The sequence below is a fragment of the Dama dama genome, chromosome 30, assembly GCF_033118175.1.
Source record: "Dama dama isolate Ldn47 chromosome 30, ASM3311817v1, whole genome shotgun sequence".
Taxonomy (NCBI): Eukaryota; Metazoa; Chordata; class Mammalia; order Artiodactyla; family Cervidae; genus Dama; species Dama dama.
Window position 1 is genome coordinate 26,632,804 of NC_083710.1, and position 23,962 is coordinate 26,656,765.

Genomic DNA, 23,962 nt, shown 5'->3' on the forward strand with positions numbered 1-23,962 from the left:
TCATCCTCACTCTCCACTGTGGCCTATGAACATTACCTTAATTTGTGGCACCTGCTTAGGTTATGAGGCAGAAGGGCCCACAAGCTTCTTTTGATCTGTTTATGTGTTGGTTTCTTGAAATTAGCAAGAACATTTATGCCTCTCTCCCTGTAATCTGAGATCTTAGAAGTTATCAAAACTTTCCTGGTGTCCAGTAGTCAAGAATCCACCTTGCAGTGCTGGGGAGACAGGTTCGATCCCTGGCTGGGGAACTAAGATCCCAGATGCCGCAAAACAGCTAAGCCCACACACCACGGCTTCTGAGCCTGCACGTCACGACTAGAGAGACCATGCACTTCAACAAAAGGCTCCACATGACGCAATGAAGATCCCGAGTGCTGCAATTGATACCCAACACAGGCAAATAAATACATAATAAAATTTTTTTTTTTTAAAAAAAGAAGTTAACGCATCCATGCCAGATGTAGGAATTGTGGTTTGTAGAGACAGTCTAGAAAATGTTTACATCATCAAGAATCTGAGTGGAAGATATTAATAGAATGTGAGGAGAATAAATATTTTAGAGCATAAAGAATATTTTGGAGAGCACAAACAAATCTGTTTCTTCTAGTACAGCCCTGTGAGTCATCAGGCTAATCATTTAAATATTATCCCAATTCTTGATCAAAATTAGATAAAAATGACCATCAGTTTTCAAGATGGTGATTGTTTTTTGTTTTTTTTTGTTTTTTGTTTTTTTGCATTTTGTGAGTGAATCTAGTTTTCCGATTCAGATAAATGAAAGGCTACTGAATTAGGCAAATACTGCTTGAAGATGGGGAGGACTTGCTGGGGGGTATAATTCAAAAATTTGAGAGACATGTGTAGATTAGAAATGACAGGAGACAGTCTGCACTATATGATTTATAATTTGACTGTCTATGCCCAAGTTCATTCATGTAAGTCTTGGAGGACAATGCCCATACATATATGCTACTCATCACCTTACATGGGCTTCCCAGGTAGCTCAGTGGTAAAGAATTCACCTGCCAATGCAGGAGTCGCAAGTTCGATCCCTAAATTGGGAATATCCCCTGGAGAAGGAAATGGCAACCCACTCCAGTATTCTTGCCTGGAAAAATCCCATGGACAGAGGAGCCTGGTGGGCTACAGCCCATGGGGTCCCAAAGAGTGGGACACGACTGAGCAACAGAGCACACACACGTGTCTCCTTGCCCTCACTGTCACTTTAATTTCTTGCTTTTTATATCTTCAGCTTTATCTAGTTCTCTTATGATCACATATGCACTAATCCTGCCTACAAATAGCTTACAAATGCTCTCCTGTCATTCCAATGTGCTAAGTTGCTTAGTTGTGTCCGACTCTCTGTGACCGCATGGACTGTAGTTTGCCAGGCTCCTCTGTCCATGGGATTCTCCAGGCAAGAATACTGGAGTGGGTTGCCATGCCCTCCTCCAGGGGATCTTCCCAACCCAGGGATCAAACCCAGGTCTCTCTCATTGCAGGCGGATTCTTTACCGTCTGAGCCACCAGGGAAGCTGTCTGTCATTCCAAAGTACCTGTTAAATAACTGGTCACACAGCACTCAAATATCTGGTTAGTTGGCTCGTTTTAACTGGGGGAGAAAATATCAATGAAATGATGAATATTGAATTCCCTGACATTTATTTTGCACAGATATATCCTGAGCACCTACTAGGTAGCAAGCACTGTACAAAAGCAGAGATGAGAAAAACAACCAAGTACTTGCCCTCATAGAGCACACAGTCTGAGAAGCAGGTAGTGTCAAAACAGAAATGGGCCAGCTCTATGGACTAATTATAGTCCATCCATGGCATGGCTATATTGACTATACAGAAATGGACTAATTGCAAAGTGAGAAAATGTACAGAGAGCTCTGAGACAGAGAAAACTAAATTACAGAGGAACCTAAATTAGGTGGGGGAGAGATTAGCAATGTTTTACTGAAAAAAATCTTTGAAGTCAATGGCTAACCAACAGAATCAGCCAGAGAATAGTGGGTGCAGACAAGTACTGTTTGATTCCACTTACACGCGGTACCTAGAGTAGTCAGATTCATAGAGTCAGAAAGTACATTGGTGGATGCCAGGGGCCCAGGCGATGGAGTGGAAGCGGATTGGAGAGTTAGTGTTTAATGGGAACAGTTTCAGTTTAGGAAGGTGAAAAATTCAGGAGATGAATAATGGTGAAATTTGCACAACAATCTGAATGTCCTCAGTGCTTCTGAACTGTACAGTAAAATATGGTTAAAATATTGCTTTATATTATGTGACTTTTACCACAATAAGAAACATTAAAAATATTGATGCTTGGCGCTCAGCTGCAGATGTTCTGATATAATCTGTATGGGATATGACCTGGGCTATGGGATTTTTTAGAAGCTAATTCTGATGTGTAGCCAAGTGTGAGAACCAGGGATTTATATGGAGACCTGAGGGGTGAATCAGAACAAACCAGGTAAAGAATTCAGAGGGGGCTTCCTAGCCCCTGGAGGTAGAAAGGCTTGTACACTCGGGCTGAAAGAAGCCTCGTTTGCTGGGTCAGGGTGAAAAATGGGCTGCTGTCTGCTGACCAAGCCATCTGGGCCATGCACAACTCTGAGGTTCATTTTGTTAGATAATAGTAAGCAACTTGGTGAGAGAAAGCCACTCCCTTATGATCTGGCTACTAGGTTACAATGGGGTTGTAAAGACTTGAACACCCCTGAGGGACTGATCTGAACTGAACTAGGTTACAAACATGTAAATTACAAACAAAATTCTGTGGCCCACTACTTAACACACAGCCTTTAGGAAAGCAGACACAGGACGGATCACACACTTTGTCCTTTAAGCTGCATAAAATCTCAGCTTTCTCTATTTCTAGGTGCACTGACCTTCCCTTGTATGAAAGGTTTACTTGGGACAAAAACAACACCATTAACACGGCAGGATTCCAGGCCTTCTACTTGGCACCGTGAATCAGAAATCCTTCTAACCCTATGGCTGGGCACAGATCCAAGGCATCAAGCCACAGGCACCACCCCTCCAAGAGGTGCAAGAGTCACATCTAATGGGATGCCGGCTAGGCCAGATTCTTATAACCTCACATAACAGAGAAGGCATGCCTAATTTTCTGCTCATGCACATATTTCAAAAATCCAAAGTGTCGTCTAATGAGATCCTATTATTATACCCATCATGCTAATTAACAAAACAGTATTTTCACCAGTAAAAACCTATTGCTTATATTTATTTGCAGTTGGCATGGTTGGTTTCTGCTCTCGATTGATTTGCAGATAATAGCAGGGCTTGTCTTAGCTGCCTCTAGACTGTGGAAACTTTCTCATCTAATGTCACTTGCCACCGTGGCTTGGGCATTTCTTCATAACATGTTAGCTGATGACTCCTGGACACAAAAGTTTAAACAAACTGGTATATGCACAATATCACACTTATTTCATATTTCTTAATGAAATAACAAAGAAAATTGTAAACTTGTGATGGAGGAATAATGGTCATCTCTAAGTTTGGAAAGATTGGAAAGGAGGCTAGGAAAAAATTCTTTTTAGATGAGAAAGCTAACGCTGATGAACTTCCTTTCCTGACTATTTATAGAACACAAGAGTTTAGAGAGTGCAGGGGTGTAAACTTGGAAATAAAGGAGAGCTGCTTGGATGTTACCTTGTCTAGACTGGCAAAGCTTTCATTGTCCAATTCTGTGAATGACTTGAATTGCCCCTTGATCAAAGCCTGGCTTCTCCCAGGTCTCCTACCCTAGTGATCCCTGTTTTGGCTTGTTTCTCAGTATCTAGGGATTTAGATATTATTAAGGAAACTCTGGGATGTAATTATCAAATTATCTTGCTGTTCTCCCTGGGTCATTGTGTACCCTCCTGGGGGAATGCTTCCCAGGAGCCTTTGGCTCTGTGTCGATAATGAGGTGCCATCTTTGATCAAGAGAAAATCAAAGTGAGGATTTGAGTTGCTCGGGAGTCATAGCCCCGGCCTCTCAGACTGCGAGAGCCGCTTTCCCACAGTCAGTTCAAAAGACCAGGCGGGGATTCTGAAGTCTCTGTTGCATTTCTTTCTGATACTACTAGATTGTAGTAGCTTCAGCCGCTGGCAAAGCCTTCATGTTGCTCTCAATAGTGGAGGTGTTTATGATGGCTTCTTCAGTTCCAGCATGTCTTCTGCTCTTGTTGCTGGAGGATTCTTTTGCTTTCGTTGCAGATAACTTTTAGAAGTTGCTTTCATGAGTCAGCGTTTCCTAAGCTCTTTTGTATTACAAATGGAGCCTGTGATTGTGGGCTCTGTCTGCGTTGTACCTGTTCAGTCGCTTCAGTGGTGTCCAACTCTTTGCCACCCCGTGGACTGTAGCCCACCAGGCTCCTCTGTCCATGGGATTCTTCAGGCAAGAATACTGGAGTGGCTGCCATATGACTCAGCAATCCCACTTCTGGGCATACACACTGAGGAAACCAGATCTGAAAGAGACACGTGCACCCCAATGTTCATCGCAGCACTGTTTATAATAGCTCGGACATGGAAGCAACCTAGATGCCCATCAGCAGATGAATGGATAAGGAAGCTGTGGTACATATACACCATGGAATATTACTCAGCCATTAAAAAGAATTCATTTGAACCAGTCCTAATGAGATGGATGAAGCTGGAGCCCCTTATACAGAGTGAAGTAAGCCAGAAAGATAAAGAACATTACAGCATACTAACACATATATATGGAATTTAGAAAGATGGTAACGATAACCCTATATGCAAAACAGAAAAAGAGACACAGAAATACAGAACAGACTTTTGAACTCTGTGGGAGAATGTGAGGGTGGGATATTTCAAAAGAACAGCATGTATACTATCTATGGTGAAACAGATCACCAGCCCAGGTGGGATGCATGAGACAAGTGCTCCGGCCTGGTGCACTGGGAAGACCCAGAGGAATCGGGTGGAGAGGGAGGTGGGAGCGGGGATCGGGATGGGGAATACGTGTAAATCCATGGCTGATTCATATCAATGTATGACAAAACCCACTGAAATGCTGTGAAGTAATTAGCCTCCAACTAATGAAAAAAAAAAAAAGAATACTGGAGTGGGTTGCCATGCCCTCCTCCAGGGGATCTTCCTGACTCGGGACTTGAACCTCTGTCTTTAATGTCTCCTGCATTGGCAAGCAGGTTCTTTACCACTAGCAGCACCTGGGAAGCCCACATCTATATCAACAGAAATATAACATGACCACATAGGTCATTTAATGTTTTCCAAGAGCTCTATATTAAAAAGCAAAGAGAAACATGAAATTAGCTTTAATATATTTTAAGTAACCCGATATATCAAAATATTATTTCAATGTGTAATCAATATAAAATGTAGTGATGAGGTATTTTCCTCCTTTTTTTCATACTAAGGCTTTGAAATTAGTGTGTCTTTTTACACTTCCAGCATATTTCAGTTTGGACCAGCCACATTTCAAGTGCTAGTGGCTGGCTACTGTGTTGGATAACAGAAGTCGCTATAGTATTACTAAGAAATCTATTATCTGAATAATCTATTTTCCATTCAGCTTCTCATTTGGGTTGATTTTTTTGAAAGCATATGCCCAGATCCTTCTGTATTTTCCAAGTGGCTCTCCTGATTGATAGCCCTTAATTTTGAGATGGCAGGGTTAAGGGTATTGTTGGAAGAGAGCTAATTGGCCTTGTGGAATTCAAACTTGTCTTTTAGTTCCACGCCCTAAACGAGCCATGTTGGTTAATTGTTCGTAGCAATATAGAAGTGACAGAAACCAGACTGATGGCTTATGGGGGCAGAGTACTGGCAAATCAGGAAAGGTATGAAAATGGTTAAACAGAGTACGTGATTCTTTGGTGAAAATTGAATTTTAAACAATCAGAAGGAAAAGGCTTAGTGTTTTCTCTGAAAAGCCCAGGTTCAAACTGCTCGTCTTTCTGCTTTAGCACCAGTGTGACTGTGACCCCTGGAAGGAACAGGCACAGATGGACAACACTCCCGTCTCCAAACCTTACTCAGCCTGACAGCATGGGAGGGTGAGGTCATTTCCCCCGCTGACTCCACGTGTCCCTCATCTGTATCTTCACAAGGCTGATGAATTTCTTCTCTTCAGTGAAAACAGTGATGTTCTCATTTTAAAGGAGAGAAACAGAGAAAGAGGAACAAGCTGTACTTTTGTTTTCTTCGTTTCTAGTTTCCATTTTCGTTGTTATTTATATAAGAGGGTTCATGCAAGTGACTTTGGCACTTGTGCACACTTTGCTCAAAGTCCAAATAAATGTAAAATTACCCACATTTGAAAGACTTGGGGGGAGGCTCTAAAATTGTTGGACTTAGACTGCCAAGTTTGTCTGCTGTGAATACTTTCAGTTATACTCAACATAGTTGTGAGACCAGAATTTAATACTATGTGTTGATAGCTCTATAAAGGAATAATCCAAATTTGTTTTCTGTATATTAATTATAGGATGGCTTGATTTATGTTTAAATGATTTTTTTCTATAATATTTCTCCTTCAATTTCGTTGGTGGTTAAGCTTGAAAATAGGTGAAACTGAGACATAATCATAAGAAATCAAGAAAGTGGAGAGTAGATACAATGATTGATGCTGACTGGCAGTTTGGTGCTGGAAAGATAGAGAATGATCTTACTAATGTCAGCCATCCTAATAATAGTCTGAAAGGTCTAAAAGGTATTTCCTGTAATGCAGCATTGTCCAACAGAAATGTCTGCAAATGATGCAAATGTTTTATATCTATGTTGCCCAATGCAGTAGTCACTGGCCTGGCTACTGAAGATGTGAAATGTAGCTAATATTAAAGAGAAGTTGAATATTTACTTCACATTTTGATTAAACTCAGGTCAGTTTTTTTGTTTTTTACAAGTGAACATTAACAGAAAACATCAAGTGAAGCAAAAGCAGTCATGCTAAAGTATACATTATCGCCATCTGTCTTTTTAAATGTACAATTATTAATTTCTACTTCACTTTGGATTTGCTTTCCTGGATCATATTTTATGTGTTTTTTTAACCCTGACAGTCAGAGTCCTCTGATCTCCAGAGCCCTTCCAACCCCTTATGGGTGCTGATAGCAAGGGGATTCATCTCACCCAAGATACAAGAGTCAGTGTTAGGCATATGCCATGGCGTTTTGACCTCTGAGTGAATTTCTCTCTTTCGTGCAGCTTGATCTTTATAGAACACTATCCTTTCCAGGCACCATGCTTCTCCCGCTTCCACAAACAAAAGTTAATAATTCCTGCCTTGCTTTCCCAACTTTGCTATTGTAAACTTGCAATTAAGATACACCTATGTAGGGACTTCCCTGGCGTTGGTGGTTGTGACTTCACTTCCCAATTCAGAGGGTGCGGGTTTGCTCTCTGATCAGGGAGGTAAAATCCCACATGCCTTGGTGGCCAAAACGTCAAAACCTAAAGCAGAAACAATATTGTAACAAATTCAATAAAGACTTTAAAAATGGTCCACATTAACCAAAAAAAAAAAAAAAAAAAAAAAAATCCTTAAAAAAAGTCATTCCTACATAAATGTTTTTGATTATAGTTTAAAAATAACTTGTGCTTCCCCTCTTCCAGTTGTCTTCTTCCCAGCATCACTTTCCTCTTCTAATAAGTGCTAATTAGTATGTTTTTCGTGTGGGGCATCCCTGGTAGCTCGGCTGATGAAGAATCCGCCAGCAATGTGTGAGACCTGGGTTTGATCCCTGGGTTGGGAAGATCCCCTGGAGAAGGGCATGGCAACCCACTCCAGTATTCTTGCCTGGAGAATCCCATGGACAGAGGAGCCTGGCAGGACAGTCTATGGTCTTCTATAGCGTCGGACACAACTGAATGACTGGGCATAGCATAGCACATGTTTTTCATGCTGCCTTAGAAACTTCTGTATTAATATCCTTCTGCTCAAAGAGGCTGCTCTTAGTTTTCGTCTGAATCCTTCAGATTATTTTGAGCAGAAATGAGTATACCGAAACCACTTTAGACTGTGATCCTGTACTTTCTCAACAAGATGGCGGCAAGTACTATAAAAGTGTGGTTCATGACAGATTTTAATATAAGCCGCAGATTAAACCAGATTGAGTGTTAAGCTCTTTTGGCTTGCAGACACTTTTGTTGCAAGTTTGAAAGCCCTGGGTTGGAATTTTTATAGCATCTGACAAACCATAGGCTTTTAAAAACTTGAATTCTTGTACTAAGTATTGGCTTGAGGAAAGATTTCGAGTTGTAAGGTAGGTTGGTTGCACCCCTGTCAAATGATTGTAAAAAGTGCTCTGCTGTATTAGAGGCCGGTGGCGCTTGGCTGAATCCTGTCAATCCACAATATCCAAGAAGGCAAACGTGCCGGCAGAACTTCCAGGCTGGTTAATGCAGCCCTTCATTGAGTCATCTCAGATACGGAGAAGTAAAGATTGACATGGCATATGGCTCACTGGTGTTCTACCCTATGCAGAAGAACCTTAACCCTTAGCACTTAACCTTAACCATCGAGGAATATGGATATTAATGTTCTCACGATGGTAAATTAAAGGCAGAACCTCACAGGTCAGGTCCAGTGAACCCAATGTTTTTTTAAGGTTTATTTATGTCTGTTAATTTGACTGTGCCAGGCCTTAATTGTAGCCTGTGGAATCCAGTTTTCCACCCAGGGATCAAACCCATGCCCCCTCCATTGGGAGCATGGAGCCCAGTCACTGGACCACAAGAGAAGTCCCAAGAGAACCCAATGCTTCATGGCACTTTTTTTTTTTTTTCCTTTTTAATAGTTTCTTTTTCCAAAGAGCTCAAAGAAATTTACAAATATAATCTGTAATCTTTGCTTAACATCCAGGAAAATACTCAGGAGATGCATTGCTTAGTCAGAGGATCAATAGAAAAACGGGCAAAAGAAAAACAGCCCTGTGTAGAATAGGGTCTGGGACTAAAATCCTTCCTCTTTTAATTCTCTTGATTATTTCTCCTCCACATTTCCCAGCCATGGCAACTCTGGGAAGAGTTCCAGTGGAGCTCAATCTGAAAACGGACCAAAAGAGTTATGAAAGATGTGTGTGATGATGAGATGTCTGCTGAGATACTGCCCCACCCCTAAAATACTTTTTATGGCATCTTAATGCCACTTGGCAAGGCTATTGCGTCTTTCTCTCTCTCTCTCTCTCTCTCTCCCTCCCTACATGCACATGCACACGTTCGTGAACACTTAGTCTCCCAGACCTCAAGATAGTTCAGGAGTTAAAGCTTTAAATAAATGGTAATTTCTAAGTTGATGGGACCTTTCAAAGCAACCTCCCCAAAAAGGAAGGGGCACTAATTTTCTTCTAACCAGGAGCTCCTAGAAATAGGGTTATATGGAAATAGGAAAATCAGCTTCAAAATAAAAATCTGCATTTGGGAGAAGGGAAGCTCAGCCATCCTGAAAATAAGAATAAAGAAGAGGAAAAGTAGCCAAACCTTGAGATGCCAGAGGAAGAGGGGATATACGACCTTCCTTTACCTTCTTCATGGATGGCTTGCAAGGATTAATTAAGTAAAAGTCTGTAAATTTCTTTGAGCCTTTTGTTGAAAGAAGCTATTTAAATATAAATTATGACCACGCAGCTTGCATCTCACATGTCAGGCACGCATGGTTAACTGTGTCCCATCTGTAAGTTATGCTTCCTCCAGGTTATAAAGATGAGGATCCCTGATCGACCTTCGTTTCCTGACCCAATGGTAAGGCAGAGATTTATGGTGTTACCTGTGGCATCTGAGTGCAGGCTGCCTCTTTGAACTCCGAGTTGTGCTTGAAGAAATCAGATCATGTGTCTGTCTCTTCTTGGATGAATTTTCTTAAGAAACATAAGGGATGGGGGTAGGGTGAGGGTCAGGAGTTGGTTGATAAACTAAGACAATAATGTTCTACTGTTTCCTTTTAATACACTTTCCTTTATCCAGGTAGTGCCTAAGAAGGTAAAAAATTAAGGTGAGACAAGAGAATGTTTTTGACCAGGCCACAGAGGAGCCTGGACCTTCCTGCTCTCCACCCCACCCTGCAGGTCCCACTGCCACTTCCCACTGGGTACCTCCTCTTTAGACACCATGGAGAGCCCCCCAGGGTTTTGAAGGGCACCGGATATGCACTGGGTTCCTTCCTTAAGTCAAACCCCATTCTTTGATAGCAGACAGCTTTAAGAAGCATACATTCTGGAAAGGGCCTGTGTTTGAAAACAGTTGCATTGCCTTTGTTTGTTGGTTTTGGGCTTCCCTGGTGGCTCAGATGGTGAAGAATCTGCCTGCAGTGCACAAGACCTGGGTTCAATCCCTGGGATGTAAAGATCCCCTGGAGAAGGGAATGGCTGCCCACTCCAGAGCTGTTGGTTTTAATAGAAATGCAATGGGATCTAGACTAATAGCAAATGCCCTCCAGTGTCCCCTTAAGGCTTGTCACCAGCAGCTCTTCAAATGGAGTTGAGTAAAAAGCTCAATAGAGATGAGGAGTTGATTTTCTTTCCCTCTAAATTTGAACATCCATGTAATATCATATCTTCCCTGGTGGCTCTGACGGTGAAGAGTGCACCTGCAATGCTGGAGACCTGGGTTCAATCCCTGGGTCAGGAAGATCCCCTGGAGAAGGAAATGGCAACCCACTCCAGTATTTTTGCCTGGGAAATCCCATGGACAGAGGAGCCAGCGGGCTATAGTCCATGGGGTAGCAAAGAGTCAGACACAATTGAGTGACTAACACTTTCACTTCATTTTTCACAGTATCACAGTATTCAGTTCACCGTCTAGAATCGAACTCTCTCCTTTCTATAAGTTCTGGAGGCTGGGATCCCCTGGCAAGGAGAAAGAATCGTATATTTTAGAAGGCGCAATGCTGTTGGGGGAACAGGCTCTGGGACAGAATACACAGAACAGCCCAAGGGGAAGCTCCTTGAACATTAGCTCCATAAAAGGAGGTTTTCAGTGGTCTCAGCTGATCCATATTTTTAGAAAATTGTTTTGACTCAGCCTGCCTGACTGTAATACTATTGCCAGAACCAGCGGTGAGAGGGAGATAAACATGATGTTACGGTCTTTTCTTTTGGTGCTTCCCATGAAGCCCTGGGTGGCACAAATCTTGCTTGACAGACTTTGATGAGCAGCTGCTCAGTTCCACTTGGGAAGGGAGGCATTTCTCAGAGACTTCCTTCATAAATAAGCTAGGAATTTCGATGTTGGGAATAGTTCCCATGGAGGAAGACTGGTTTCTCTTTCACATCAGCGGAGATGGTTCTGTTTGCAGCCCTGGGGAGCGGTGGCTGGCATGGTGGGGCGTGATGAAGTCCATGGGACCAACTGGGGACGCCTCCGTCTCACTCACTGGGTAGCACCGAGTGACCTCTGAACCCTTTTTAATGTGATGTGCCCTGTGCCCTTCAGCCTAGCCACTTCCTTTTCTGTGTGACAATGTGATGTTGCAGAAAAGGCTTTGGACCAAGGGTCAAGAGATACCATTCCATTTCTGGTTCCTTTACCAACTGTGACTTTAATCAGCTATTTTCTGATTCCTTTATTAACTGTCACTCCATCTTTTTGAGCTGCAGCCTGTATTCATAGGTTCATTCTTCAGAAGCTGAGCTCTGCCTGCTATACTCTAAAAAGGAAAGGAGTCTCTGAGGTTGACATGTACCATGGCTATATTTAAAATAGATAGCCAATAAGGACCTGCTGTACACCACAGGGAATTCTGCTCAATATTCTGTAATAGCCTCAATGGAATAAGAATAGGTACATGTGTATGAATAGCTGAATCACTTTGCTGTTTACCTGAAACTAACACAACATTAAATTAGCCAATAAAAACCATTTAAAAAAAAAAATAGAGAAAAGAGTGGTTTGCTGTACATAGGTGAAGCCATGGGATGAACCCCAAATATTCCATAGGAGCATCCATTTGACTCCAACTCCATTTTGGAGTAAAAAAATGGACTCCATTTACTTTTTTTTTTTTTAAAATAAGGCTCTCTGTGGAGTAGAATGGAAAATCCCACAGTAATTTCTCAAATCAAATAAAGATGACCTATTTGAGAGGAGGACTGATTCAGGTAGGACCTCTGACTTTGCAAGGTCTGAAATTCACTCCTCTTAGTCTTTAGGAATATTTCAACGGTGGATTTTGAGAAGCACCTAGATGAAATCTTTTTGAGGGTCCTTTTCAGCCCTACATTTGAGAACCCAGGTCACAAACATGAAGGTCCCTTTGCTTGCTGAATAAAGACTGACTTCTTTGGCCCAGAATTACCAACCTCCTCAAGGGTCATTGACCCCATTCCAGCTGCTTGGCTACTGCTCCTCCTCTATTCCTTTGGTTCCCAACTCAGTCCGGTTGCATTTTCCTCAAACCTGCCCTTGCACCTGTCCATCTCCAGGCCCCCTTTCTTCACCTGGCATCTATTAATTTATCACATTCCATTCATGTTATCAAACACCACCTTTTCTTGCTCCTACCAGAAATTTCTGTGGTGACTGTCGGTTTTGCTGCTAGCATCACACAAGTACAGTCTTGAAATATGATTTCTGTGTTACTTTCTCTCAGATGTTAAAATGACTGGACCTTCTTCAGCTTTTTAATTTTTCCACTGTGTAAGCACCAGGCTTTGCACGGACCCAAAAGCCCACCAGCTCAATTAGTGAAGCATAGATCAATTAGTATTGTTTTCTCTACCAACTAGATAGAAATATATTTCTAAATAGATCTCATTGGACCCTGGGGATACATCTGGTGTTTAGTTGTAAGGCTTGTGCAAAATTCATTTTCAAGTAGTTAGATCAACAGGGTAAGAATGAGAATTCCTGACTCTATCTTCTGCTAGCTCTGATGGAAGAAGCAACATTTATCCATTTGGAGTTGTTGTGTTTTTTTTTTTTTTCTTTATTTTAATAAGTTTCTTAGGATAACCTACTTGAAAAAGATCCCAGTGATTTCTTTGTGATTGCTAATGATAGTATTTTAAATACTTATTTCTCATGAGTATTCTTTTCTCATTGTGAAAGTCTTTGTGATCGCATTTCAAAGTACATTTTAAAATATTTTATATTTTTAAATATCAGTGACAAAATATGGTACTTTAAAAATTGAATTAAAATTTTAAAGCCAGCATTGGACTGATTGGAAACAAATTCTCAAGTGCTTTCAAAATTTGTTGGGGACTGATTACTAAATCACAGATGGAAAAGTAAAAAGTTTTGGTTATCCTTGACATTTCAAGAGGGAAAGAAAACAGAAAAGGAAAATCATTATGGCTGTCTCGAAAGAAATTGCTTCCAAATTGTTGTCTCTCAGCTATTCCAGATGGCTTTACTGTTTTTTCGTGGAACTGATGGTATTTTTAAAAGACCTGAAGAAAATAGATGACGTTTTTCTTTCCTGATGTTCCAGAAGGTGGATGAAGGAAAAGAATATCTTTCAAGAATTGTCTGTTTTAAGTATGTTTGCCTCTTGTACCACCTCATTGATGGCATCCGTGACATCTAATTTTTTAGTGGTGAGAAACATGCCTCATGAGTATATTAGTGAAAATAGCATATGTCCTAGGCAAGAAAGTTAGTTGAAACATGTTACAAGTGTCTTATGTTCTAGTAAAAAATACATATATATGCATATATAACTTGTGTATATTATATTCAAATAATAATAAAGCTATATCTATAATTACATATAGGATTTGTGTAAATGGTTGCATATGCATATGCATACATGTATACGTGTGTGTGTGTGTGTGTGTGTGTGTGTATAAAATAGTCCTCAGAGCAGCTCTGTGAAATGAATTTTATTCCTATTTTACTGATGAGGAAGCACGTCCAAGAGAAAGGCAAGATACTCAGGATCCCGAAGTCAGAAGAGAACATGATCAGACTTCGAGGTGCTCTGAATCACCCCACAACTTTGTAGCATGTTTGTGAAACATGCCCTATTCGATTCTCACTGTGGCTTCGGCATCAGTTGTACAGCCTTAGATTTAAGTCTAGTCTCTGCTGTAGTGGCTTGTCAAGACAAAAATGCAGGCAAGCTCAGGCTTTTTTTGTGGTGGCTGTTCGGAAACCGGGTATACAAAATATCTGCCATCAGAATAGCTAGAACTTAAAGAAACAAGTGGCCTCTCAGGGCATGATAGGCTTGTCTTCATTACTACATAGGATTTTCACTTGATAGCTTCCGCATCACCTTTTCATAAGAATTTTTAAAACTCTTTCCATTTGTCGAGGCTTCAAGTGGCTCACAGCGGCAGACTGCATGGAGGCCTCCCGTGTCAGCCCGGAGAAAGCCTCTCACTCGCCGTTCATTTCATCACATGCAGCTGTGCTGTGCTGTGCCTAGTCTCTCGGTCGAGTCTGATTCTTTGTGGCCCCGTGGCTGCAGCCCGCCAGGCTCCTCTGTCCATGGGGGTTCTCCAGGCCAGAATACTGGAGTGGGTTGCCATGCCCTCCTTCAGGGATTTCCCCAACCCAGGGACCGAACCCGCGTCTCTAATGTCTCCTGCATTGGTAGGTGGGTTCTTGACCACTAACACCACCTGAGAAGCCCAGCACTTTTTGCAACCTTAATAAAGATTCCTTCTCTGGTCCCCTTCTCCCCAGCCCACAGTCATGTCCCTTACTTCTTCCAAGGGGATTTTGTTAATGACACTCTAGTTCCCAACTCAGCTAGCCCCTTCCCTGAGCCCCAGACCCACAGCCTCATTGTATATTAATGCGGTAAACAACATAGTTCCTCATATCCTCCACACAGAACTGGGGCAGATGGTTTTGCTGTTGTCTCATTCAAACAGGACACAACCCCCAACTTTTGCTGGTTCTTGCAAGAGATGGTGTACTGCAGGAGCCTCTTTTCCAGCCAACACTGTCTATGCGTTACTGGGCCCCCAATCCCTTCACCAGTGTCCCTGGTGTCGGCCCACCCAGGGATTACACGGTCAGATGGACAGCGATGTTTCCCATGCCCAGGGCAATCACTCTACAGGCCTGAGGGGAAGGACACTGGGAGTCAGTGCTTCAGCAGGAATCAAAGCAGAGATCTATAGGTGTGTCTGGGGAAGGCTTGGCGGCAGCTGGGGATGGCATTCTGGCTTAGATTGGCATATGTTGTGATGTGTTCCCGTGAGACTTCAGACACGTGGTATCATCTGCTGTCCACTCCCAACAGAAGTTCTGCAAACCTCTGCCATTAGCAAAGCATACTGGTGCTGGTGTATACTTTGTTCTCATAAGCCCCTGTTGGACGAATAAAATTTTAAGAAGTGTTTATTGTTTTTCCCTTCTCTTTCGTCATTATCTCATAAGAGCAAAACTACATCCACATGCTCTGCACTCAGCTGGGACGTTTTCTCTAATCCCCTCAACACCTCTGTAAGGAGAACCTGGTGTAGCCGTTTTCTGGATGAAACTCTTGGGGCTCAAATTTACGAGACTTGTTCCATCAATATCTGGTAAGTAGCAGACCCAGTATTCAAATACAGGACTCTCGGACTCAAAAGCCTGTGTTCCTAACAGTTCCCCTCTTGAGTATCTGGCTGAGTGAGCATAACCACAGTTAGTCAACAGGCATCGACCAGGCCAGAGTCTGCTTTGGAGATGACGTTGCGGGTTCCAAGGCAGGGGTGGGATGTGTGGATGGTTGCAGTCTACATTTACTTACACGTGGGTGTTTTTGTTTGGTTGGTTTTTGTTTTCATGATTAGGTCAGACTCTTCTAACAATCTTGTTGGAGCCTTGTTCCCGGAAAGCTTTCGTGTTGCAGGGTGATGATTCTGTTCATCTTTTTTTTTTTCCCCCTATTTAAGGAGTATTGGGAGTGATTCATTTTGGTGGTGCTAGTGATAAAGAATCCACCTGCCAATGCAGGAGATGCAGGTTCGATTCCCGAGTCATGAAGATCCCCTGGAGGAGGAAATGTCAACCCACTCCAGTATTCTTGCCAGGAGAATCCTGTGGACAAAGGAGCTTGCCGGGCTATAGCCCATGGGGTTGCAAAGAGTTGGACATGACTGTGTCTGAGCAGCAGCATTTTGTACAAAACAGCAGTCATCCTTGAAAGAAAATGTGTCTACACAGAAAATTGAGCTGCATGGCTGGACTGGGCTGGAGATCTGTATGTTGTCTTTCTGGGTTTGGTGAAATGGCTTAAGAAATTCTTATTGGTATTTCTGGGTCAGACAACAGAAGCATGCCGATCCTATTTTAGGTCATAGAGTGGCTGTTTGAGAAATGTGGAAAGCTCAGAGGTATTCCTTGTTTCTGACTTGTATATAAGTTACTTCCAAATTGATGGGTCCCTACTTAGTACCATCAGCCCTTAGGGATGCAGTGTTGTCTCAGTTGTGGCATTGGATCTAACTTAGTGTCTACCTCGTAGTCTGTTCAGACCACTGGGCCAAGGGAAAAAAGAGGGTGGAGCACAAATAATTGAAAAAAAAATTCATTCATATGTCCTGATGCTGGAAATCTGTGACAAGCATCCCCTCCTTCCCCGCCAAAAAAGATGGCTTGGTGGATCAACAGAGGAATGGAAAAATGGAAAAGATAGGTGATAGAGCAGATTTTAAAAACCTGTTAATCATAAAACCACTGAGCGACTGAACTGAACTGAATCATAAAACATAGACAGTGGGTATCTGGGGGTTCACCATACAGTTTTTCCATTTTGCTGTAAGTTTGCAGTTTTTCATAACAGAATATTGGAGGGAACAAAGAGGAAATGCAATAATTCTTCGCTGTAGAGCTGTGGTCTTAGCTTCAGAAAATATATCTATTCAGAAGATGTAAGCAAGCAATAAGTCTTTCCTTAAGCAGCCTTCATTTTTTGGTTTGTTTAAACTGGCAGTTACCTGGAGCTGCTAATGAAGAATCTAAAATCAGCAGGTATAGTAGGGTAAAATGTTTGCAACTCCCGTGATACAATATTAGTATTAATACTGATGACTAAGCCCTTGTCTTATGCCAAGCCCCAACTGGGCATCTTTATTAAGTCTTTTATTTATTTCTAATGACAGTACTAAAGATGTGAGTACCATTGCAGCTATTCTATAGATGAAAATCTGGGCTTAAGTAAGTCAAAAGCATGCTGTTCAAGGTCACACGTCCGGTGAGGTGGTGTCAGGATTCAAACCTGATGAGGTCAACCTCAAAGCTGGCACTATTCCCACTGGATCCTCGATGCTCAAAGTGTGATACACTCAGCAGCCTCCCATCTCACCAGGAGCCCCTTCAAAATGCAGGCGATCCAGCCCTGCCCCCAACCTGCAGAGCTAGAATCTGCATTTGAACAAGCCTGACAGCTGTTTTGTATGCGTGTCAGGCTGAGAAGCCTTGTCCCCAGCCACCCTCCTCTGGAAATGTGGGACTGTGTCTTTATTTTCCCCCTGCTGTTAACATAGGACACCTTTGAAAAATAGAGAAAGTGTTCGTAGCTCAGTCGTGTCCGACTCTTTGCCACCCCATGGACTGTAGCCCACCAGGATCCTCTGTCCATGGGATTCTCCAGGCAAGAATACTGGAGTGGGTAGCCATTCCTTTCTTGAGAGGATCTTCCTGACCCAGGGATCAAACCCCGGTCTGCTGCATTGCAGGCAGATTCTTTACCATCTGAGCCTTGGGAGAAGCCCTCAGGACACCTCAGGGTCAGTGAAAACTAGAATTTCTTTTGCTTCATGACTGAAGCTGCAGCACGGAGCCTGGCCAGCTCTGTTACCAGGAGCCTCAGAGAGAAGGCAATGAACCAAAGCATAGAATAGGCATCTAGAACCCCGAGTTCATCACAGCTCTGCCCCTCATTATCCCCTGGGTGACCCTCAGATCTCCACTGTTGTCTGTGATTCCATCCCGACCAAAGTGGGACATCAGTTCTAGATATACCTGCCTCGCAGAAAGGTCACAGTGCCTTTAGAAATAGAATGAAATAGAACCAGAACAGATGAAAGTGTTTTTATCCTTATAGTTGTGTATGGGTCCTTTGACTGAGGGCCATCAGGCTTGTGGCTGTTTCATTCTTGCTTACTGAGGTTTGCATGGCTGATATGACTGTCGGGTCAAGTGTTCACGAGTCACGGTTCCAGGAATATACTTACTGGAACCCTCTCTGCGTTCCATCTAAGAAGAGGACCTTCTCTGAGAGAAGTACAAATACATATTGGCTCGAACAGAGTCCGCCACCCTCCCCTACATCGGCACAAAGTTCAAAGCTCAGCAGTAGAGACCAGTCACTGAACACTTACTGGGAGTATCGTACCCATCTCTTTACGTACACTGTTTCATTTGATCCTTGCAGTAATTTCAAGAAGGAGGCATCCCCATTTTACAGTTTGGCCTGAAAGTGAGTCCCTGGTTGTTTGTTGTTGCATAGTTACTAAGTCGTATCTGACTCTTTTGCGACCCCATGGACTGTAACCCTCAGGGCTCCTCTGTCCACGAAATTCTCCAGGCAAGAATACTGGTGTGGGTTGCCATTTCCTTTTCCAGGGGATCTTCCCAACCCAGAGATTTAACCCGCATCCCCTGCATTGCAGGCGTATTCTTTACCTCTGGGCCACCAGGGAAGCCAGCTCTTAAATAGGAGGGTTAGAAAATTGTTGCTTTCAATCAGATATAATTTACTAGAAAGCAGTCACATAGAAATTACAAAATCTCCAAGTTGCACTGTTTGAAACAACTTTAATTTTTCTACCAGTGATTGCCTAGAACTCTAGAAAAAGCAAAGATGACAGGTCACCAGTGGCTGAAAGTAGCTTCTGATTTTTCAGCCTGAGCTAAAGAGCAGGTACTCTGGTGCCCCTCACTGTGTATGTCTTTGGTGTTTTCTGCCCCATGAACTGGAAAAGAAGATGAAATGAGAATCAAGGAGCCATTTTGGAAAATATTTTAGGAGAATCTAAAGTATATTCTCTTCTGCAGGGTGTTTTCAGTGAAAAAATAGTCTTATTGTGATTTGTGAAAGTATCTTTGATAGCACAAGTGGTCTTGTTTCTATACTATGCTTTAGTATTAGGAGGAGATGTGCTTTTCTTGGCTAAACCTCTGATGATGAAGAATCCATTTCTTTTCTCTATGTTTCAATGTCCTCTTTATGGATGGAGTTCTTGGTGTGCTGGAACTCACATCCTGGTTCTCCCTCACTGGCACTCAGGGAAGCAGGGATCTATCTGTAGGGTTCCTGGGAGCCCATTCCTTCTCTTTGGTAAGAGGCAACAGCAGAGTTGTTCCCTGTAGAGTCAATCATAGAGAAATGGTGACTTGAAATCTCTCTTCCGCCCCATCCCTACTTCTCCATTTATACACAGAGTTCCTCAATACACATGTGAATATGGGAGGTCAGGTCAGAGTTGGGGCCATGAACACTTTGGGATTTGGGCATCAATAGAAGGTAGAGGTTAGGAGAACTGGCTCAGATTGGCCTGAAAGTAAGTCCCTGGATCTACCAGTAAATATTTACTGGTAGATGAGCAGGAACCTCCTTCTCTAAGCTTCAATTTCCTCTTCTGCTAACTAAAGGCTATTATCTATTAGATAACTATTGCATGGGCTTCCCTGGCTTAGCGATAAAGAATCTGCCTGCAACGCAGGAGACACAGGTTCGACCCTTGGATCAGAAAGATCCCCTGAAGAAGAACCCACTCCAGTATTCTTGCCTAGGAAAGCCCATGGACAGAGGAGGCTGGCAGGCTACAGTCCATGGAGACTCAAAAGAGTCGGACACCACTTAGCAACTAAACAACAATAACAACAAAATGGCTTGCAAAAACCTAACTGAGTCTATTTCTTCTAGCATACTTTAGTAGTTTTCTCCTCATTGTGCATTCAGAGTGCAAAGAGTTATAATACTGACCTTTGCCCTCGTTCTCTCCCCACTACTGGATTTATTTTGTTGTTACATTGTGTAAAGGGCTGGTTATCAAGGACCAAAAATGGACAAATATCGTGGACATAAATAGCACATGAAGACTTAGAGATGGAAAGTGCCAACCTTTTCCAAAGAAAAGTCTAGATAACAGGCTACAAGACTGTGCAGCTTTCATGAGAAAAGTAGAGAAAACCATTTCCCTCGGTGCTTGCCACAGAAAGGAAGAAAAGGACCTGGAGGACGAACAAAAGTATCTAAAAAACATAAAAGATGAATTGATGGGAAAGACTTGCGTGACCACTGCAGGGGCAATAGGTGGAAAGTCAGGCTGTTTAAAAAAAAATAATAAACCGTGGAAAAGAATGGAGCAAATAGTCATGGAAAAAAAGTGAGATCACATAAAAACTTTCAAGAGTGGCCTGGAAAAAAAAATAAGACTTTATGCGTTGAACTCGAGGACTCTGTTCGTACCACCTGTGGGGAGTAATTGGCATTGGCTGACTGGAGGGGTTTGTTTTGCCTTCTTGGCAGGAGCCGAATTGTTATGTTAATATTCCGTTGGCTAAGTGTGAAGTATTGACTTTGAATAGAAAAGGGTTTGCAGAAGGGAAAATTCCCAGCCTGGGGTTTTCACTTTGACCAAAGAACTCTTCAGGAGCTTCAGACTCCCCACTCAGATTCTAAAAAATAATTAGTATCATGACAGGCATCTCCAGCATGGTGCGAAAATGAATACCGTTTCCACTAGGACCTTCTCCCCAAGGTGGTTTACAGGCAGAGGGTCTCCAAAGATTTAGACACAGGAACCCATCTGGGGCCAAGGGCAGATCCCTTGGATCACACAGCATCACAGCACAGCTCCCAGCAGCCACCTTTCTGCATTTACCTGGACTCTCCCGTCTCCATTAATACTGGCTTCTCCTTAGAGGTCTCTGTGCTGACTTGGCTCTTCATATATTTTAATTCTCTTGAACAGGGTGAGGCCAGAACCATGGGGTTGTTGTTCAGTCACTAAGTTATGTCTGACTCTTTGCGACACCATGGACTGCAAGCAGCATGCCAGGCTTCCCTGTCCTTCACTATCTCTTGGAGTTTGCTCAGATTCATGTCCATTGAGTCATTGATGCTCTCCAACCATCTCATCCTCTGTTGCCCCCTTCTCCTCCTGCCTTCTGTCTTTCCCAGCATCAGGGTCTTTTCCAATGAGTTGGCTCTTCCCATCAGGTTGCCAAAATATTGGAGCTTCAGCTTTAGCATCAGTCCTTCCAATGAATAATCAGGGTTAATTTCCTTTAGGATTGACTGGTTTGATATCCTTGTTGTCCAAGGGACTCTCAAGAGTCTTCTCCAACACCACAGTTTGAAAGCATCAGTTCTTTGGAGCTCAGCCTTCTTTATGGGTACTCAAGTTAAAATGGCCTAATAGTTAATGCATGATTCAAATGTGTCTGTGTGTTTTTAATTTAAGAACTATTGAGTCATTTGTTTGGATTTTTTTTTTTTTTTTCCTTTTTAGGAAGCCGTGTCTCTCTGAACTCCCAGGACCACCTACAGAATGACTTTTGTCAAGGTCTATGATGTCCTGATCTCTAATTCCAGCTAGGTGCTGGTGAAATCTACAAGTTTGAACTAATTTACATTAATTTGTGATTGACTCATGACCCTTTAAAAGTTGCAGTCTTTAGGACTGCGAAAACAGATTTCTTCTTTAATTGCAAATGAGCCTACAGTGGCAAATGACCTCACACCTCCTCCACCCACCCACCTCTGTTACCAGCTTCCTCAGGTTGATGCCTCAGTTCACACCATCTTTCCTCACTTCCACTCCTTGCACAGATTTTTCAAAAAGTGTGACTTTTTTCCTGTCATGGCAGTGAAACAAGAATTCAGTTGAAATACCACGTAATTAAGCCCCATGAGGTAACCTCAAGGTTTATAAATCTAATAAAGAAAATCCATGTAAATAATATAAAAGTTTGTGAGCCAGAGATTTTAATTGAACCATTTACTCCCCAGGAACAAATTAGTCAGCCAGAGCTATAAAAACTCATTAGGTCACTAAAATTTCATTCGGGCAACCACTTTACATTCCAGAATATTTTCTGGGCCTCATTTAAGCATACAGTATCTTCTTATCTAAGTAGTATCTAATTCAAGGATTTTCAGACTATGTCTCCATCAAACGTTGATACCCACAACACAGTCTAAGATTTAACACTGCTAAAAACTGAACAATGGCAGATTTCTTCCTTTAAAAAGATGTGATTACTTTTATGTAATTGTCTCCAACTTTACCATGTCAATACTTCAGTATAGATGATAAAATTCTAGTTGACTCCAATCTAAGGGCCCTTAGTTAACATTTGAAGTTTCCTCTTTGGAAATCCGCACTCAAGAAGTTCATTAGCAGAAGTTTCCTAAGAGAGACCACACCACAGAGGTAGTTAATACAAAGCCTTTTAATATCACTGTACTTACCCCAAGGAAATGACAACCCACTCCAGTATTCTTGCCTGGGAAATTCCATAAACAGAGGTACCCGGCAGGCTACAGTCCACAGGGTTTCAAGGAGTCGGACACACACCCTACTTACCCAAGGTTTAATAATTAGCATAGGTTGTATTAGAGATCATTCTTAACTGAGAAAAGGAATAATGTTTAAGTAAATATCAGCCCCTCTGCCCTCCCACAAGTAGGGTATGTATCAATATCAGCCAGGGAATGGCCAGTGAAAGAAACCGCTCTAGGTATTTCAAGCAGGAGGGGATGTAACCCAGGGATTTGAAGTTTTACAGACCTGTTAGATCTGGGGAAGTGAAGGTCAGAGATGCTCCTTTGTAGAATTCGGGAGTTGAGGAAGGGCATGGATCAAACGTCAGGGCAGCTTATGATCTGCCATTAGTGAGTGAAGTTGAGAGGAATGCCAGGAAGCCAGTCCCCATATCTCACACATAGACTGCAGAAAGGCACATCCCTGGCTGCAGCTGCCAATGGGAAATATGGTTTATCTCTCCCTTTTACCTTCTCACTGACTATAAGCCAGAGCTTCTGCTAGCAGGACAGTGTTTTGGGTTGGTTGGTTGGTTGGTTGGTTGGTTGCACTGGGTCTTCTTTGCTGTGTGGACTTTCTCTACTTGCGGTGAGCAGGGGCTATTCTTTGTTGAGGTGCACGACCTTCTCATTGTGGAGACTTCTCTTGTTGCAGAGCACAGGCCCTAGGGCTCAGGCTTAGTAGTTGTGACATACAGGCTTAGTTGCTCCATGCTTTGTGGAATCTTCCCAGATCAGAAATCGATCTTGTGTCTTTTGCATTGACAAGTGGATTCTTGACCACTAGATCACCAGGGAAGTCTGCAGGTAAGTTTTTGAAATGTAGTTTCCTGGCTTCTAGCCCGACCTAGAAAAGGAGAATCTTAAAGAGTAAAGATGATTTTGCTTATTCACAAGCATTATCAGGCACAGGGTGTAAGAATCTGGCCAGCCCAGTGATGGAGAGGAAAGAATTTTCCTTTACCCTTTTAGATACTTCTGGCTGGTCTAAGAATTAAATTGGCTTGACATGAGACAGATTAAGAGAAGAAAAACGAATGTTTAACAACGTGTGTACATGAGAGGGACTCAGGAAAAATTGAGTAACTCCCTGAAATGCATCACTCACTTTAAATATCATTCTCAGCTAAGACAAAGAGAAAGCTGGGGGTTAGTCATTTGGGACTTCAGAGGGGAGGAAGGCAATTGACATGGAGATGGAAAAGCAAACGTTTGGTAAATGTTTACTGGGCCAGGCAGAAACAGTGGGACATAGAATATACTCTGATCTACAAGCCCTGTCTAGAGTTTCCCTACCACATCGGCCCATATTATTGCAGAACACACAGAAGAATACACAGAAGAACTATACAAAAAAGATTTTAATGACCCAGATAACCGTGATGGTGTGATCACTCACCTAAAGCCAAACATCCTGGAATGTGAAGTCAAGTGGGCCTTAGGAAGCATCACTACGAACAAAGCTAGTGGAGGTGATGGAATTTCAGCTGAGCTGTTTCAAATCCTAAAAGATGATGCTGTGAAA

General features: G+C 42.4%; 1 protein-coding gene and 1 long non-coding RNA gene across 3 annotated transcripts in view; both read left to right on the top strand.

Moving 5' to 3' along the window:
- Positions 1-23,962, top strand: part of LHFPL6 (LHFPL tetraspan subfamily member 6) — a 219,665-nt gene that overhangs the window by 166,543 nt on the left and 29,160 nt on the right. The window lies entirely within an intron of this gene.
- LOC133049581 (uncharacterized) lies at positions 14,411-21,651 on the top strand. Its single transcript, XR_009691405.1, has 2 exons — positions 14,411-15,481; positions 21,404-21,651. It is a non-coding gene; the product is annotated as an uncharacterized LOC133049581 (long non-coding RNA).